Source organism: Somniosus microcephalus, unplaced genomic scaffold, assembly GCF_052327205.1.
Source record: "Somniosus microcephalus isolate GS21.2 unplaced genomic scaffold, FLI_Smic_1.0 unresolved_chr1, whole genome shotgun sequence".
In the NCBI taxonomy this organism is placed as follows: domain Eukaryota; kingdom Metazoa; phylum Chordata; class Chondrichthyes; order Squaliformes; family Somniosidae; genus Somniosus; species Somniosus microcephalus.
The window spans coordinates 13,133,268-13,151,585 of record NW_028225179.1 but is presented as its reverse complement, the minus strand read 5'-3'; the positions used below and the strand labels follow the sequence as shown (position 1 = coordinate 13,151,585).

General features: G+C 43.9%; 3 non-coding genes across 3 annotated transcripts; 2 read left to right on the top strand and 1 right to left on the bottom strand.

Moving 5' to 3' along the window:
• Window positions 1-9,497: 9,497 nt before the first annotated feature.
• On the top strand, window positions 9,498-9,587 carry trnap-cgg (transfer RNA proline (anticodon CGG)). The gene is given in 2 exon segments: window positions 9,498-9,533; window positions 9,552-9,587. It is a non-coding gene; the product is annotated as a tRNA-Pro (tRNA).
• Window positions 9,588-10,842: 1,255 nt separating this feature from the next.
• trnar-ucu (transfer RNA arginine (anticodon UCU)) lies at window positions 10,843-10,933 on the bottom strand. Its single transcript is given in 2 exon segments — window positions 10,843-10,878; window positions 10,897-10,933. It is a non-coding gene; the product is annotated as a tRNA-Arg (tRNA).
• A 3,420-nt stretch (window positions 10,934-14,353) lies between these two features.
• On the top strand, window positions 14,354-14,443 carry trnap-cgg (transfer RNA proline (anticodon CGG)). The gene is given in 2 exon segments: window positions 14,354-14,389; window positions 14,408-14,443. It is a non-coding gene; the product is annotated as a tRNA-Pro (tRNA).
• Window positions 14,444-18,318: the final 3,875 nt, after the last annotated feature.

Genomic DNA, 18,318 nt, shown 5'->3' with positions numbered 1-18,318 from the left:
AACACATTGACAGTGAAATCCCAGGGCCTTCCAGCAACAGTTCGCGTTTTGTTTACCTCAGTGTGTAACTGCAGGGTCATTAGGTTTTGAATCAGGAGGTCAGAATGACCGAATGGTCTAAGGCGCTCTGTTTAGGTTGTAATTTCCTCTAGAGGCGAGTGTTCGAATTCCACTTCTGACAATTTGTCCTTTACTTATACAGAACGATTTTATCTAGATTTTTTGGAGGTAATTTTTCGGCCCAGTTGATTTATTCCTTCCAGAAAACGAAGACCACTTCCATCCAAGGCAGGTTTGTTTCATTGGTTGTAAGTATGTATTGTGTTGACAGTCAGCAGAACAGGGCCAGTGGAATCAATCCATTGTGCTTCAAACTTGCAGTTCCACATCATAAATTATCAGATAGGGCCCATGTCATTCCACAGCAATCTCCAGTGGCTTTGGAAGAAGGCTAATGTAAACTAGCATATTTACTTCAGGACTAAAAGACACTCAATTAAAGTCTTTTTTTCGCAATCAATAACCTGTGATCCTTTTAAATATATTTAGATGTGCCCATGTTAGATACACGTGTATTTGCGAGTTGCTAATGTGTTGAATGTAAATGATTTTGCGTCTCTGTTATTTACTAATATAGTTAGATGTGTCTGTATTATTATTTTTGTATTGGGTGGGGGATCTGTGTCAGTAATAAATGTAATAAATGTATATCTGAGCGCTGCAAATGTCCAGTCCGACACCATTCTATCTTCCCATTGTCCCTGTTATGTTCATTAATAAATAGACATTCTTATTATGAACACAGCTAGCTTTTGCTAGTTACTTTATTGAGCTCATGTGGACTGGTACAGTATCTGTAGAGGCTTCGATCTTGACTGCTGCCTTGTGGGTAGCCTAGTGCCTCATGGGTAATGTAGTCTTAATATATATACAGCTGAGTAGTGTAGTCTTATATACAGCTCTACACAGCTCTACGGCTCCACCTAGTGTCCACTATAGAATGACATGTTATTGATCGTTACATCCCCCTTTCTTTGAGGTTTAACAAAATCAATATCAATCAACTTTCAAGAAAACAATAAAGATAATATCAGTAACACTTTTGTTAGTGCTCTATAAACATAAACATTTTCAAAACAGTCAGCCCTATTCAAAGCTTTACATTGTACTCAAAGATTAAGTCTATCAGGCTCTTTTACTTCACGTGTGGATCTTCTCAACACGGGTAAGTCTGATGTGTCTTCATGACATTGTTCTGGAGGTGAATGACAAGATGCAGTTGCGGCATTCTCATCAACCTGGTCTTGAATAGATCGAGGTCTCCTTGCAATCTTTGCTTGGAGAGGGTTTCAGTGTTTCCTTCACTCTTCATGCCATAACTCTCAATGGAGTCAATGCACTCTCGAAAAACTGCTGGCAGCTGGATCCCATCATACAGCATAGTCCTCTCAGCAGCCTCGGCTAATGGAACACCAAAGATTGGCCTGAGGGAAGAATGAGTATCCTCCGGAACTGCTTCCTGCTCTGGTGCAGGCTTCTTCTTTTTCTTTTTCTCTTTCCACTGCTTAACAACATCTGCTGCGGTTATATCTTTGGACTTTTTCTCCTTGTGTTTTCCTCTTTGTGCTTTTCTTCCTTTGGCTTCTCTTTGACCTTAAAGTATTTTTCCTTCTTCTTGGAGAAACTAGGCTTTTTGAAGACATGGATACCTTTCGCCTTTTCATCCTTGATGGGCTCTCTGCTTCATCACCTGAGTCATCTGGTCTGCTTATGGCACAGTTTATACGGTAGTCTCTCTTGGCCAGTTCTAAGTCTTCACAAGCTTTGTCACCTAGTATCGAATCAAGTCGTTCAGCCACAACAGAAAACAAGAGATGATGCACTTTGTCTTTGACTGTCACTTTAAGTCTGCACACTCCTAAGCTATCTATGTTCTGTCCATCATAGCTCTTCAGTAGTACTGACTTTTTCTGTATTTTCGGCTTTTCTTTCTTATTTTTTATGTCACTCATACTGATTAAGTTTGCTTTTGCCCCAGTGTCCAGTATCAATGTAACTAATGCTCCATTTATCTGCAGTGGGATCATCCATTTGTCCACTTTTACTGCATTGACTTTATGTTCAGCATTGTCCATTTCTGAGGGCTGCACATTTTCTGTATTTTTTTTGATATCGTCACATGACACCATTCCTACAAAAAATGTCTCACTTAAATCATAAGAACATAAGAACATAAGAAATAGGAGCAGGAGTAGGCCAATCGGCCCCACGAGCCTGCTCCGCCATTCAATAAGTAATGGCTGATCTGATCCTAACCGCCAATCCACTATCACAGAACCATCTCCTGAATCTAACAGAATTAGACACACGAAATAGGAGCAGTATCAGGCTACACGGCCCCTGGGCCCGCTCCGCGACCCACAGGGCCATGACCGATCCGAACCTGGACTCATGTCCAAATTCTTGCCCGCTCCACGTAACCCTTAATTCCCTTTACTTCTAGGAAACTGTCTATTTCTGTTTTAAATTTATGTAATGATGTAGCTTCTACAGCTTTTTGGGGCAGCATATTCCATGGACCTACCATCGTCTGAGTGAAGTAGTTCCTCCACATCTCAGTTTTGAAAGAGCAGCCCCTTATTCTAAGACTATGCCCCCTAGTTCTAGTTTCTCCCATCATCGGCAACATCTTCCCCGCATCCACCCGATCCACCCCCTTCACAATCTTATATGTTTCAATAAGATCGCCTCTCATTCTTCTGAACTCCAATGAGTAGAGTCCCAATCTACTCAACCTCTCCTCATATGTCCATCCTCTCATCCCCGGGATTAACCGAGTGAACCTTCTTTGTACTGGCTCGAGAGCAAGTATGTCCTTTCTTAAGTATGGACACCAAAACTGTACGCAGTATTCCAGGTGCGGTCTCACCAATACCTTGTACAACTGAAGCAATACCTCCCTATTTTTATATTCTATTCCCCTAGCAATGAAAGCCAACATTCCATTGGCCTTCTTAATCCTTTGCTGCACCTGCATACTAACCTTTTGAGTTTCGTGCATCAGGACCCCCAGATCCCTTTGTACTTCAGTACTTTCCAGTTTCTTGCCATTAAGATAATAACTTGCTCTACGATTTTTCCTGCCAAAGTGCATAACCTCACACTTTCCAGTATTGTATTCCATCTGCCAAATCTCTGCCCACTTACTTAGCCTATCGATGTCCCCTTGCAGGTTGTTTATGTCCTCCTCACTCACTACTTTCCCTCCCATCTTAGTATCATTTGCAAACTTTGATATGTTACACTCGGTCCCCTCCTCCAAATCGTTAATATAGATTGTAAAGAGCTGGGGACCCAGCACTGACCCCTGCGGAACACCACTAGTTACTGATTGCCAGTCTGAGAATGAACCATTTATCCCAACTCTCTGCCTTCTGTTAGATAGCCAATCCTCTATCCATGCCAGAATATTACCCTCAATCCCGTGGTTTTTTATCTTAAGCAATAATCTTTTGTGTGGCACCTTGTCAAATGCCTTTTGGAATTCTAAATACACTACGTCCACTGGTTCCCCTTTATCCACCCTATATGTTACTTCCTCAAAGAACTCCAGCAAATTTGTCAAACATGACTTCCCCTTCATATAACCATGCTAACTTTGTCCTATTAAATTATGATATTCTAAATGTCCTGTTACTGTCTCCTTAATAATGAACTCCAAAATTTTACCTACCACAGATGTTAGGCTAACCAGTCTATAGTTTCCAGCCTTCTGTCTACTGCCCTTTTTAAATAAGGGTGTTACATTAGCAGTTTTCCAGTCTGCCGGGACCTTTGCCGAGTCCAGGGAGTTTTGGAAAATTATTATCAATGCATCCACAATCCCAACCGCCACTTCCTTCAAGACCCTAGGATATAAGCCATCAGGTCCAGATGATTTATCCGCCTTGAGTCCCATTATTTTACCGAGTACCACTTCCTTAGTGATTTTGATCGTGTTTAGCTCATCCCCCCCTTTAGCCCCCTGTTTATCCAGTGTTGGGATATTCTTAGTGTCTTCTACTGTAAAGACTGATGTAAAATATTTATTCAGTGTTTTTGCCATCTCCATATTTCCCACCATTAATTTCCCGGTCTCATCCTCTAAGGGACCAACATTTACTTTAGCCACCCTTTTTCTTTTTATATAACTATAAAAACTCTTACTATCTGTTTTTATATTTTATGCTAATTTACTTTCATAATCTATCTTCCCTTTCTTAATCAATCTTTTTGTTATTTTTTGCTGTCTTTTAAAGTTTTCCCAATCCTCTATCCTCCCAATAGATTTGGCTACCTTATATGCCCTTGTTTTTAGTCGAATACTATCCTTAATTTCTTTACTTAGCCACGGATGGCTGTCTTTTCTTTTACACTCTTTTCTTCTCAGTGGAATATATTTTTTTTGTAAGTTGTAAAATAACTCCTTAAATGTACACCACTGATCATGTATCGTCTTACCCTTTAATCTATTGTCCCAATCCACTCTACTCAATCCGCTCTCATACCTTCATAGTCTCCTTTATTCAAGCTTAGCATGCTTGTTTGAGATCCAACCTTCTCACCCTCTAATTGAATATGGAATTCAACCATGTTATGGTCACTCATTCCAAGGGGATCCTTTACTAGGACATTTTTAATCAATCCCATCTCGTTACACAGGACCAGATCTAAGGTTGCTTGCCCCCTGGTCGGTTCAGTTACATACTGCTCAAGAAACCCATCCCTAATACACTCAATGAACTCATCCTCAAGGCAGCCTTGCCCAATTTGATTTGTCCAATTAATATGATAGTTAAAATCCCCCATAATTATAGATGTTCCCTTATTACAAGCCTCAACTATTTCCTGATTGATACTCCGTCCAACAGAGTTGCCACTGTTCGGAGGCCTATAGACTACGCCCACTAGTGTTTTTTCCCCTTATTATTCCTTACCTCCACCCAAACTGTTTCATTATCCTGATCTTTTGACCCAATATCATTTCTCTCTATTACAGTGATTCCTTCCTTTAATATCATAGCCACCCCACCTCCCCTTCCTTCCTGCCTGTCCTTCCTGATCGTTAAATAACCTGGTATGTTTAATCCCCAGGCATTGTCATCCTGCAGCCATGTTTCTGTAATGGCCACAAGATCATACCCATATGTAGTTATTTGTGCCATTAACTCGTCTATTTTGTTGCAAATGCTACGTGCATTCAGATAGAGAACTTTCAAAGATGTTTTGTGACACTTAGTTCCTGCTTTTCCCCTTTTTAGTACTTTACCTTTTACTGCATACCTTCTGCCCCTTCCTGACACGCACTGATTTTTAATTTCCCCACTGCAACCGAAGTCTATGACCTTCTCTGTTGTCATTTTTATTATTTGCTCTCTAGGAATCTCCCCCCCACTAGTCAGTTTAAAGCCCTCTCTACAACCCTAGTTATATGATCCGCCAGGACTCTAGTCCCAGCACTGGCCAAGTGAAGCCCATCCCAATGGAACAGCTCCCTCCTGCCCCAGTACTGGTGCCAGTGCCCCAGGAAGCAAAACCCATTTCTCCCACACCAGTCTTTGAGCCACGCATTTAACTCTCTAATTTTATTTGTCCTAGCCAAATTCGCTCGTGGCTCAGGTAATAATCCAGAGATTATTACCCTTGTGGTTCTGCTTTTTAATTTGACCCCTAGCTGCTCAAACTCCCTCAGCAGTACCTCCTTCCTTGTCCTATCTATGTCGTTGGTACCAACATGGACCACGACAACTGGATCCTCCCCCTCCCACTCCAAGTTTCTCTCCAGTCCAGAGGCGATGTCCTTAACCCTGGCAGGCAACACAGCCTTCGGGACTCTCGCTCTCGGCTGCAAAGAACTCTATCTATCTCCCTAACGATACCATCCCCTACCACTACAACATTTATTTTAACTCCCCCCAATTGAATGGCCCCCTGTCCACGGTGCTGTGGCCAGGTTGTTCATCCTCCCTGCAGTTCCTGCTCCTGTTCCCACAGGGAGTAAGAGCCTCGAACCTGTTGGACAAGTGCAAGGGCTGCGGCTCCTCCAACACTGCCTCCTTGGTCCCCGCACCTGCCTCACTTCTAGTCACACCATCCTGACCCTGGCCACGGACTACATCTGAATTAATTAATCTAATTGGTGTGACTACCTCGTGATACACAGAGTCCAGGTAACTCTCCCCCTCCCTGATGTGTCTCAGTGTTTGAAGCAAGGACTCCAGCTCTTCAACACGGAGCCGGAGTTCCTCGAGCAGCCAAAACTTACTGCAAATGTGATCACTTTGAGCATCAATGTCCTCAATCACATTAACTTGTTGCCCTTTCGTTGCTTTTACTTTTGAAAAGCATTGCTTGGCAAAGTGATTCTTTCCATTACACTTTGTGCACATTTTTCCAAACGCTGGGCATTGTCTTAACTGGTGTTTGTAACCACAGCGTTTACAATTAAAAATTTCATCCTCCGATTGCTTTTCATTTCTGTTCTGCCCACGTTTCTTCCCCTTGTAGTGCACAGCACCGACAGCAGCATTATCACTCATTGCAATCGCATCATTATTGATTTCACTGAAAGTCTTCGTGTGCTTTCGAGCTAGCTCGCTGGCTTGGCATATTTTCACCGCATTTTCCAAATTTAGTTTGGTTTCTCTCAACAGACGTTCCCTGACTTTTTTATCATGAATACCAAACACAATCTGGTCACGAATCATGGATGCTTTGAGCTCAGAGAAATTACATGTCTGTGCTTTCAGTTTCAGGTCAGTTATAAAGCTAGCAAAAGTCTCATTTTGTTGCTGTGTCCGAGAATGGAAGATGTATCTTTCATACGTCTCATTCTTTTTGGGAGCGCAAAGTGCATCAAATTTTTTTAGCACATCTCCTAATTTTTCTCTGTTCTCCACTGGATTAAATACAAATGTATTAAATACCTCTATCACCCGTGGGCCTGCATGCGTAAGCAGCAATTCTATCTTCCTTGCGTCTGGCTTCGTACCGAATCCGATGGCTGCAATGTAGAGTTCGAATTACTGTTTAAAAGTCTGCCAATTGTAGTCGATTTTTTCTGTGAGATTCAAACGCTCTGGTGGCTTCAAATTCTCCATGTCGCTTTTCACAATTTTCAGCAGATCTTCACCATCCTGGTACCATGTTATGTTCATTAATAAATAGACATTCTTATTATGAACACAGCTAGCTTTTGTTAGTTACTTTGTTGAGCACATGTGGACTGGTACAATATCTGTAGAGGCTTCCATCATGACTGCTTCCTTGTGGGTAGCCTAGTGCCTCATGGGTAATGTAGTCTTAATATATACACAGCTGGGTAGTGCAGTTTTATATACAGCTCTACACAGCTCTACGGCTCCACCTAGTGTCCACTATAGAATGACATGTTATTGATCGTTACAGTCCCCACTTAGGACACGGCAGACCAGCTGTTACATTCGGATTCAACTTTGCTTTCATTAACCATGTTGATATTTAGACAATGTGAAGTTTACACGATAAAAACTCATGTTCCACCAGACTCACTGCTACCACCTAAGCGTTCCTCAATCTTTCTGATAAAACCTGAGTGTTCATTTCTCACTCTGATATCTCCAGAGTATTGCTCACTCTCACTGATAGCTCCTCAGCGTCCCGTACCCTCTTCGATACATTCTGAGCGCCCCTTACACACTCTCATACCTCCCGAGCGCTCATTAAACCTCTCTGATACCTCCTGAGTTCCCTTTCCCTCTATAATACCTTCTGAGTGTCCGTTACTCTCTCTGGTATCCATTTAGAGCCCTCATACCCACGTGATACTATCTCAGAAACCCTTCAATTCCCTCACAGCTTCTGAGCTCCCCATTGCTCTGGCAATCCCCTCTGAGAAACTCTGAGACTCCCTGATGCCAGGAGCAACGTGTGTTTGGAATGTTGCGGTGCAGGAGAAAGTGGGCAGAAACAGCTGCCTTTACATCGTGTGTGGGGAAAGGTAAGTAGATCTTGTATGTGAGAAGAGCGCAGAAACGTTTTGCCTGAAACTGCGCCCTTGAGGCAAGTTTTGTGTTGTCGGGTAAACTGCTACAGTGAAAGCACAAAATTAAAACAGAACATATTGGAAATATTCAATAGATCAGGCAGCATCTGAAGAGAAATTTTCCTTTTACCAGACGTCACTGTCCACTTTCAATTACACTTCACGTAACTTATAGCTTACAATTCAACACCTCCGTGCAAGAAACAGTTTGGGCTGAAATGAGGACTTTGCTGATTTGTGCAAATAGAGTGAGGCAGCAAAACAAAACTTCCCACTGCGGATTGGGCAAGGAAAGGACTCAGGAGTCTTGGATGCGTTGAAAAAGATCTAGTCTTAAATACAATAACGGTAGAATTCAAAACAATGCGTGTAGAGCACAGATGATTAGCGACCCACCGCCTTAACCCCTCAACCACCTCGCTCCATAAACAGAGCTCAGAAAGCTCTTTGTTTCCTTCTTTCTCAATGCAAAGCCCTTGACTCAATGCCGGCTTTCAATTATCAGTCACCAGTATCAGAAATGCAATCACACGAGTGTGGTAGCGTGGCCGAGCAGTCCAAGGCACTGAATTAAAACTCCATTCTTTTCGTGGGCGTGGATTCGAAACCCACTCCTGTAATAAAATTGTATTGATTCTGTTGTTGCCCGAAGAAACGCTCGCTGCAAAGTTCAAAATAAAAAATATATGATAGAGCGAACGTTGATCAGGTCATAGTAGCATCTAGTGAGACAGGCACTTCATCAACAATCCCTTCATTAAGCAACATCATGCGCGAAAAAAATGTTCTTTTTATTCCTTCCTGGAACGTGGGCCTCGCTGGCAATCCCTATCAAACGTAATAACGACGAGGATGGGATCCAGAACCCACGCGTACAGAGCCCAATAGATTAACAGTCCATCGCCTTAATCTCTCGGCCACCTCGTCTCCACCATACACTGCTCTCAGCCATTCCATTTCATGCTTTTTGCATTTAAGCAGAAATACCCTGAAAGAAAGTTCACTTCACCGCTTATTCTGCCCGTGCACACAGATCTACAATGTTGAAAATGTACAATCAGCTTAATGTAAGCAAAAGGCCTTCCGCTGCTTCAGTTGAGGGACTGTCAAAAATGGTCGGTTTGCAGCCAGATTCAGAAAAGAAAAAGCGTCTCCCAGTTAATTAAACGACCGCGGCAGGACTCCAACCTGCAATCTTTCGATAACTGAAAAACTCGCAACCGAATTCAGACGCCTTATCCATTAGGCCACGCGGCCGCTGAAGCTGCTGAGCCTCTTTTTATGGGGAGAATTGTGAGCAGATTCAAGGAAACTGCTCGCAAAAAGAAGCGGATTGAGGAAAAGATAAACATATTTTAATGAATGAACAGGACTTCTGCGAGCTGGTTTGCACCAGCGCAGGGAATCGCAATGCAACTCGAACCATAACATCGGCGGCTCGTTGGTCTAGGGGTATGATTCTCGCTTCGGGAATTTATGTGACTGATAATGCGAGAGGTCCCGGGTTCAAATCCCGGACGAGCCCAGTCGCATTTAGTTAAACTCAACACCTCAGTCATGAAAGCTGAAATCGCTCTACTTTAAAAAAAACGGAATGATCCGGGACTCTGAGCTCTGGCATTTTAAACAGACACAGAATGATCCGGGACTGTGAGCACTCCCGGTTTAAACAGACCCAGAGTGATTAACAACTGACCACGAGCCATTCCATTAAAGACAGGCCTGATTTTCGATGCTTATGAAATCGATGGCAACATAAATCGGACTGTTTCTATAATAGGCGGCCGATTACAATGCCCGCTTTTCTGTTGGACGACAAATTGAAGGTTTACTCCATTATAATTTTTCCATTTATCTCCGTCATTTCTCTCCAGCCAAATGAACTGAGTGTAGGTGTCAGCCGTGGCTCAGCGGCAGCAAAGTCAAGCAGCACTCCAGAGACTTGAGCACATAATCCAGGCTGACACTCCAGTGCAGTACTGAGGTAGTGCTGCACTGTTGGTGCCCCCGTCTTGCTGGTAAGACGTTAAACCGGGCCCTCCGATCCCATGAGAGTATGCCGAAAAGAACGAGGATTTCTCGCCCATTATTTAGCTCTCAACCAAAGACGCTAAAACAGAAAATCTCTTCATTAAGGTTGATAAATATTTTTGAAATTACATTTCCTCCTAAAGGAGGAATTTATGTTTCTGCTCCCTAAACATTTGCCTCTGGTCCCGCTACCCTTTCATTCGGTGACAATCTCAGCAGAAGAAAGGAGGAGTTCGACAATCTCCGAATCACGATCACTGCTCCACATTCATTCAAGATGTTGAAGAATTGCAGAGATCTCTTTTAATTTTAACAAGATATGAGTAATGCATGGGGCACAGACCAGGAGCACCAGGGCGATTCTGACGAAATTGCATTTGAAAGTTTATTTTAGGCAAGTTTCAGTTAAAAGCGCGGAAAGGGTACCAGTATCAAACGTAATAACGACGAGGATGGGATCCGCATTCTCGATGAACAGTCCATCGCCTCAACCTCTCGGCCACCTCGTCTCAACCATGCACTGCTCTCAGCCATTCCATTTCCTGGTTTTTGCATCTAAGCAGAAATACCCTGAAAGAAAGTCCACTTCACCGCTTATCCTGCCCATGCACACAGATCTACAATGTTGAAAATGTACAATCAGCTTAATGTAAGGAAAAGGCCTTCCGCTGCTTCAGTTGAGGGACTGTCAAAAATGGTTGGTTTGAAGCCAGATTCAGAACAGAAAAAGTGTCGCCCAGTTAATTGAACGACCGCGGCAGGACTCGAACCTGCAATCGTCTGATAACTGAAAAACCTCGCAAAAGAAGTCAGACGCCTTATCCATTAGGCCACGCGGCCACTCATGCGGCTGTACTTCTCTTTTTATGGGGAGAATTGTGAGCAGATTCAATTAAAATGCTCGCAAAAAGAAGCGGATTGAGGAAAAGATAAACATCTTTTAACTGAATGAACAGGGCTTCTGCGAGCTGGGTTTGCACCAGCGCAGGGAATCGCAATACAACTTGAAACATAACATCGGCGGCTCGTTGGTCTAGGGGTATGATTCTCGCTGAGGGAATTTCTGTGAGCTTGAAATGCGAGAGGTCCCGGGTTCAAATCCCGGACGAGCCCAGTCGCATTTAGTTAAACTCAACACCTCAGTCATGAAAGCTGAAATCGCTCTGCTTTAAAAAAAACGGAATGATCCGGCACTCTGAGCTCTACCATTTTAAACAGACACAGAATGATCCGGGACTGAAAGCACTCCCGGTTTAAACAGATCCAGAGTGATTAACAACTGACCACGAGCCATTCCATTAAAGACAGGCCTGATTTTCAATGCTTAAGAAAGCGATGGCAACATAAATCGGACTGTTTCTATAATAGGCGGCCGATTACAATGCCCGCTCTTCTGTTGGACGACAAATTGAAGGTTTACTCCATTATAATTTTTCCATTTATCTCCGTCATTTCTCTCCCTGCAAATGACCTGAGTGTAGGTGTCAGCCGTGGCTCAGCTGCAGCCAATTCAAGCAGCACTCCAGAGATTTGAGCACATAATCCAGTCTGACACTCCAGTGCAGTACTGAGGTAGTGCTGCACTGTTGGTGCCCCCGTCTTGCTGGTAAGACGTTAAACCGGGCCCTCCGATCCCATGAGAGTATGCCGAAAAGAACGAGGATTTCTCGCCCATTATTTAGCTCTCATCCAAAGACACTAAAACAGAAAATCTCTTCATTAAGGTTGATCAATTTTTTTGAAATTACATTGCCTCCTGAAGGAAAAATTTATGACTCTGCTCCCTAAACATTTGCCTCTGGTCCCGCTACTCTTTCATTCGGTGACAATCTCAGCAGAAGAAAGGAGGAGTTCGACAATCCCCGAATCACGATCACTGCTCCACGTTCATTCAAGATGTTGAAGAATTGCAGTGGTCTCTTTTAATTTTAACAAGATATGAGTAATGCATGGGGCACAGACCAGGAGCACCAGGGCGATTCTGACGAAATTGCATTTGAATGTTTATTTTAGGCAAGTTTCAGTTAAAAGCTCGGAAAGGGGACCAGTATCAAACGTAATAACGACGAGGATGGGATCCGCATTCTCGATTAACAGTCCATCGCCTCAACCTCTCGGCCACCTCGTCTCAACCATGCACTGCTCTCAGCCATTCCATTTCCTGGTTTTTGCATCTAAGCAGAAATACCCTGAAAGAAAGTCCACTTCATCTCTTATCCTGCCCATGCACACAGATCTACAATGCTGAAAATGTACAATCAGCTTAATGTAAGCAAAAGGCCTTCTGCTGCTTCAGTTGAGGGACTGTCAAAAATGGTCGGTTTGAAGCCAGATTCAGAGCAGAAAAAGTGTCGCCGAGTTAATTGAACGACCGCGGCAGGACGCGAACCAGCAATCGTCTGATAACTGAAATACCTCGCAACCGAAGTCAGACGCCTTATCCATTAGGCCACGCGGCCACTGAAGTGGCTGTACCTCTTTTTACGGGGAGAATTGTGATCAGATTCAATTAAAATGCTCGCCAAAAAGAAACGGATTGAGGAAAAGATAAACATATTTTAACTGAATGAACAGGACTTCTGCGAGCTGGGTTTGCACCAGCGCAGGGAATCGCAATGCAACTTGAAACATAACATCGGCGGCTCGTTGGTCTAGGGGTATGATTCTCGCTTAGGGAAATTCTGTGGATTAAATTGTTGGAGGTCCCAGGTTCAAATCCCGGACGAGCCCCGACACATTTAGTTCAACTCAACACCTCAGTGATGAAAGCTGAAATCGTTCACCGGTAAAGAAAACGGAATGATCCGGGACTGTGAGCTCTGCCATTTTAAACAGACACAGAATGATCCGGGACTGTAAGCACTCCCGGTGTAAACAGACCCAGGAGTGATTAACAACTGACCACGACCCATTCCATTAAAGACAGGCCTGATTTTCAATGCTTATGAAATCGATAGCAACATAAATCGGACTGTTTCTATAATAGGCGGCCGATTACAATGCCCGCTCTTCTGCTGGACGACAAATTGAAGGTTTACTCAATTATGATTTTTACATTTATCTCCGTCATTTCTCTCCAGCCAAATGAACTGAGTGTAGGTGTCAGCCGTGGCTCAGCGGCAGCAAAGTCAAGCAGCACTCCAGAGACTTGAGCACATAATCCAGGCTGACACTCCAGTGCAGTACTGAGGTAGTGCTGCACTGTTGGTGCCCCCGTCTTGCTGGTAAGACGTTAAACCGGGCCCTCCGATCCCATGAGAGTATGCCGAAAAGAATCGAGGATTTCTCGCCCATTATTTAGCTCTCAACCAAAGACACTAAAACAGAAAATCTCTTCATTAAGGTTGATAAATATTTTTGAAAATACATTGCCTCCTAAAGGAGAAATTTATGTTTCTGCTCCCTAAACATTTGCCTCTGGTCCCGCTAATCTTTCATTCGGTGACAATCTCAGCAGAAGAAAGGAGGAGTTCGACAATCTCCGAATCACGATCACTGCTCCACATTCATTCAAGATGTTGAAGAATTGCAGTGGTCTCTATAATTTTAAAAAGATATGAGTAATGCATGGGGCACAGACCAGGAGCACCAGGGCGATTCTGACGCAATTGCATTTGAAAGTATATTTTAGGCAAGTTTCAGTTAAAAGCTCGGAAAGGGGACCAGTATCAAACGTAATAACGACGAGGATGGGATCCGCATTCTCGATTAACAGTCTATCGCCTTCAACCTCTCGGCCACCTCGTCTCAACCATGCACTGCTCTCAGCCATTCCATTTCCTGGTTTTTGCATCGAAGCAGAAATACCCTGAAAGAAAGTCCACTTCACCTCTTATCCTGCCCATGCACACAGATCTACAATGTTGAAAATGTACAATCAGCTTAATGTAAGCAAAAGGCCTTCCGCTGCTTCAGTTGAGGGACTGTCAAAAATGGTCGGTTTGAAGCCAGATTCAGAGCAGAAAAAGTGTCGCCGACTTAATTGAACGACCGCGGCTAGGACTCGAACCAGCAATCGTCTGATAACTGAAATACCTCGCAACCGAAGTTAGACGCCTTATCCATTAGGCCACGCGGCCACTGATGCGGCTGTATCTCTTTTTATGGGGAGAATTGTGATCAGATTCAATTAAAATGCTCGCCAAAAAGAAACGGATTGAGGAAAAGATAAACATATTTTAACTGAATGAACAGGACTTCTGCGAGCTGGGTTTGCACCAGCGCAGGGAATCGCAATGCAACTTGAAACATAACATCGGCGGCTCGTTGGTCTAGGGGTATGATTCTCGCTTCGGGAATTTCTGTGGCTTAAAATGCGAGAGATCCCGGGTTCAAATCCCGGACGAGCCCCGACACATTTAGTTAAACTCAACACCTCAGTGACGAAAGCTGAAATCGCTCTACCTTAAAAAAAAAAGGAATGATCCGCGACTGTGTGCTCTGCCATTTTAAACAGACACAGAATGATCCGGGACTGTGAGCACTCCCGGTGTAAACAGACCCAGAGTGATTAACAACTGACCACGACCCATTCCATTAAAGACAGGCCTGATTTTCAATGCTTATGAAATCGATGGCAACATAAATCGGACTGTTTCTATAATAGGCGGCCGATTACAATGCCCGCCCTTCTGCTGGACGACAAATTGAAGGTTTACTCCATTATAATTTTTCCAATTATCTCCGTCATTTCTCTCCAGCCAAATGAACTGAGTGCAGGTGTCAGCCGTGGCTCAGCGGCAGCAAAGTCAAGCAGCACTCCAGAGACTTGAGCACATAATCCAGGCTGACACTCGAGTGCAGCACTAAGGTAGTGCTGCATTGTTGGTGCCCCCGTCTTGCTGGTAAGACGTTAAACCGGGCCCTCCGATCCCATGAGATTATGTCGAAAAAAACGAGCATTTCTCGCCCATTATTTAGCTCTCAACCAAAGACACTAAAACAGAAAATCTCTTCATTAAGGTTGATAAATATTTTTGAAATTACATTGCCTCCTAAAGGAGAAATTTATGTTTCTGCTCCCTAAACATTTGCCTCTGGTCCCGCTAATCTTTCATTCGGTGACAATCTCAGCAGAAGAAAGGAGGAGTTCGACAATCTCCGAATCACGATCACTGCTCCACATTCATTCAAGATGTTGAAGAATTGCAGTGGTCTCTACAATTTTAAAAAGATATGAGTAATGCATGGGGCACAGACCAGGAGCACCAGGGCGATTCTGACGAAATTGCATTTGAAAGTTTATTTTTGGCAAGTTTCAGTTAAAAGCTCGGAAAGGGGACCAGTATCAAACGTAATAACGACGAGGATGGGATCCGCATTCTCGATTAACAGTCCATCGCCTCAACCTCTCGGCCACCTCGTCTCAACCATGCACTGCTCTCAGCCATTCCATTTCCTGGTTTTTGCATCTAAGCAGAAATACCCTGAAAGAAAGTCCACTTCACCTCTTATCCTGCCCATGCACACAGATCTACAATGTTGAAAATGTACAATCAGCTTAATGTAAGCAAAAGGCCCTCCGCTGCTTCAGTTGAGGGACTGTCAAAAATGGTCGGTTTGAAGCCAGATTCAGAGCAGAAAAAGTGTCGCCGAGTTAATTGAACGACCGCGGCAGGAATCGAACCTACAATCGTCTGATAACTGAAATACCTCGCATCCGAAGTCAGACGCCTTATCCATTAGGCCACGCGGCCACTGATGCGGATGTACCTCTTTTTATGGGGAGAATTGTGATAAGATTCAATTAAAATGCTCGCCAAAAAGAAACGGATTGAGGAAAAGATAAACATATTTTAACTGAATGAACAGGACTTCTGCGAGCTGGGTTTGCACCAGCGCAGGGAATCGCAATGCAACTTGAAACATAACATCGGCGGTTCGTTGGTCAAGGGGTATGATTCTCGCTTAGGGAATTTCTGTGGCTTAAAATGCGAGAGGTCCCGGGTTCAAATCCCGGACGAGCCCCGACACATTTAGATAAACTCAACACCTCAGTGATGAAAGCTGAAATCGCTCTACGTTAAAAAAAACGGAATGATCCGGGACTGTGAGCTCTGCCATTTTAAACAGACACAGAATGATCCGGGACTGTGAGCACTCCCGGTGGAAACAGACCCAGAGTGATGAACAACTGACCACGACCCATTCCATTAAAGACAGGCCTGATTTTCAATGCTTATGAAATCGATGGCAACATAAATCGGACTGTTTCTATAATAGGCGGCCGATTACAATGCCCGCCCTTCTGCTGGACGACAAATTGAAGGTTTACTCCATTATAATTTTTCCATTTATCTCCGTCATTTCTCTCCAGCCAAATGAACTGAGTGCAGGTGTCAGGCGTGGCTCAGCGGCAGCAAAGACAAGCAGCACTCCAGAGACTTGAGCACATAATCCAGGCTGACACTCCAGTGCAGTACTGAGGTAGTGCTGCACTGTTGGTGCCCCCGTCTTGCTGGTAAGACGTTAAACCGGGCCCTCCGATCCCATGAGAGTATGCCGAAAAGAACGAGGATTTCTCGCCCATTATTTAGCTCTCAACCAAAGACACTAAAACAGAAAATCTCTTCATTAAGGTTGATAAATATTTTTGAAATTACATTGCCTCCTAAAGGACAAATTTATGATTCTGCTCCCTAAACATTTGCCTCTGGTCCCGCTACTCTTTCATTCGGTGACAATCTCAGCAGAAGAAAGGAGGAGTTCGACAATCTCTGAATCACGATCACTGCTCCACATTCATTCAAGATGTTGAAGAATTGCAGTGGTCTCTACAATTTTAACAAGATATGAGTAATGCATGGGGCACAGACCAGGAGCACCAGGGCGATTCTGACGAAATTGCATTTGAAAGTTTATTTTAGGCAAGTTTCAGTTAAAAGCTCGGAAAGGGGACCAGTATCAAACGTAATAACGACGAGGATGGGATCCGCATTCTCGATGAACAGTCCATCGCCTCAACCTCTCGGCCACCTCGTCTCCATCATACACTGCTCTCAGCCATTCCATTTCCTGGTTTTTGCATCTAAGCAGAAATACCCTGAAAGAAAGTCCACTTCACCTCTTATCCTGCCCATGCACACAGATCTACAATGTTGAAAATGTACAATCAGCTTAATGTAAGCAAAAGGCCTTCCGCTGCTTCAGTTGAGGGACTGTCAAAAATGGTCGGTTTGAAGCCAGATTCAGAACAGAAAAAGCGTCGCCGAGTTAATTGAACGACCGCGGCAGGACTCGAACCTACAATCGTCTGATAACTGAAATACCTCGCAACCGAAGTCAGACGCCTTATCCATTAGGCCACGCGGCCACTGATGCGGATGTACCTCTTTTTATGGGGAGAATTGTGATCAGATTCAATTAAAATGCTCGCCAAAAAGAAACGGATTGAGGAAAAGATAAACATATTTTAACTGAATGAACAGGACTTCTGCGAGCTGGGTTTGCACCAGCGCAGGGAATCGCAATGCAACTTGAAACATAACATCGGCGGCTCGTTGGTCAAGGGTTATGATTCTCGATTAGGGAATTTCTGTGGCTTAAAATGCGAGAGGTCCCGGGTTCAAATCCCGGACGAGCCCCGACACATTTAGTTAAACTCAACACCTCAGTGATGAAAGCTGAAATCGCTCTACGTTAAAAAAAACGGAATGATCCGAGACTGTGAGCTCTGCCATTTTAAACAGACACAGAATGATCCGGGACTGTGAGCACTCCCGGTGGAAACAGACCCAGAGTGATTAACAACTGACCACGACCCATTCCATTAAAGACAGGCCTGATTTTCAATGCTTATGAAATCGATGGCAACATAAATCGGACTGTTTCTATAATAGGCGGCCGATTACAATGCCCGCCCTTCTGCTGGACGACAAATTGAAGGTTTACTCCATTATAATTTTTCCATTTATCTCCGTCATTTCTCTCCAGCCAAATGAACTGAGTGCAGGTGTCAGGCGTGGCTCAGCGGCAGCAAAGACAAGCAGCACTCCAGAGACTTGAGCACATAATCCAGGCTGACACTCCAGTGCAGTACTGAGGTAGTGCTGCACTGTTGGTGCCCCCGTCTTGCTGGTAAGACGTTAAACCGGGCCCTCCGATCCCATGAGAGTATGCCGAAAAGAACGAGGATTTCTCGCCCATTATTTAGCTCTCAACCAAAGACACTAAAGCAGAAAATCTCTTCATTAAGGTTGATAAATATTTTTGAAATTACATTGCCT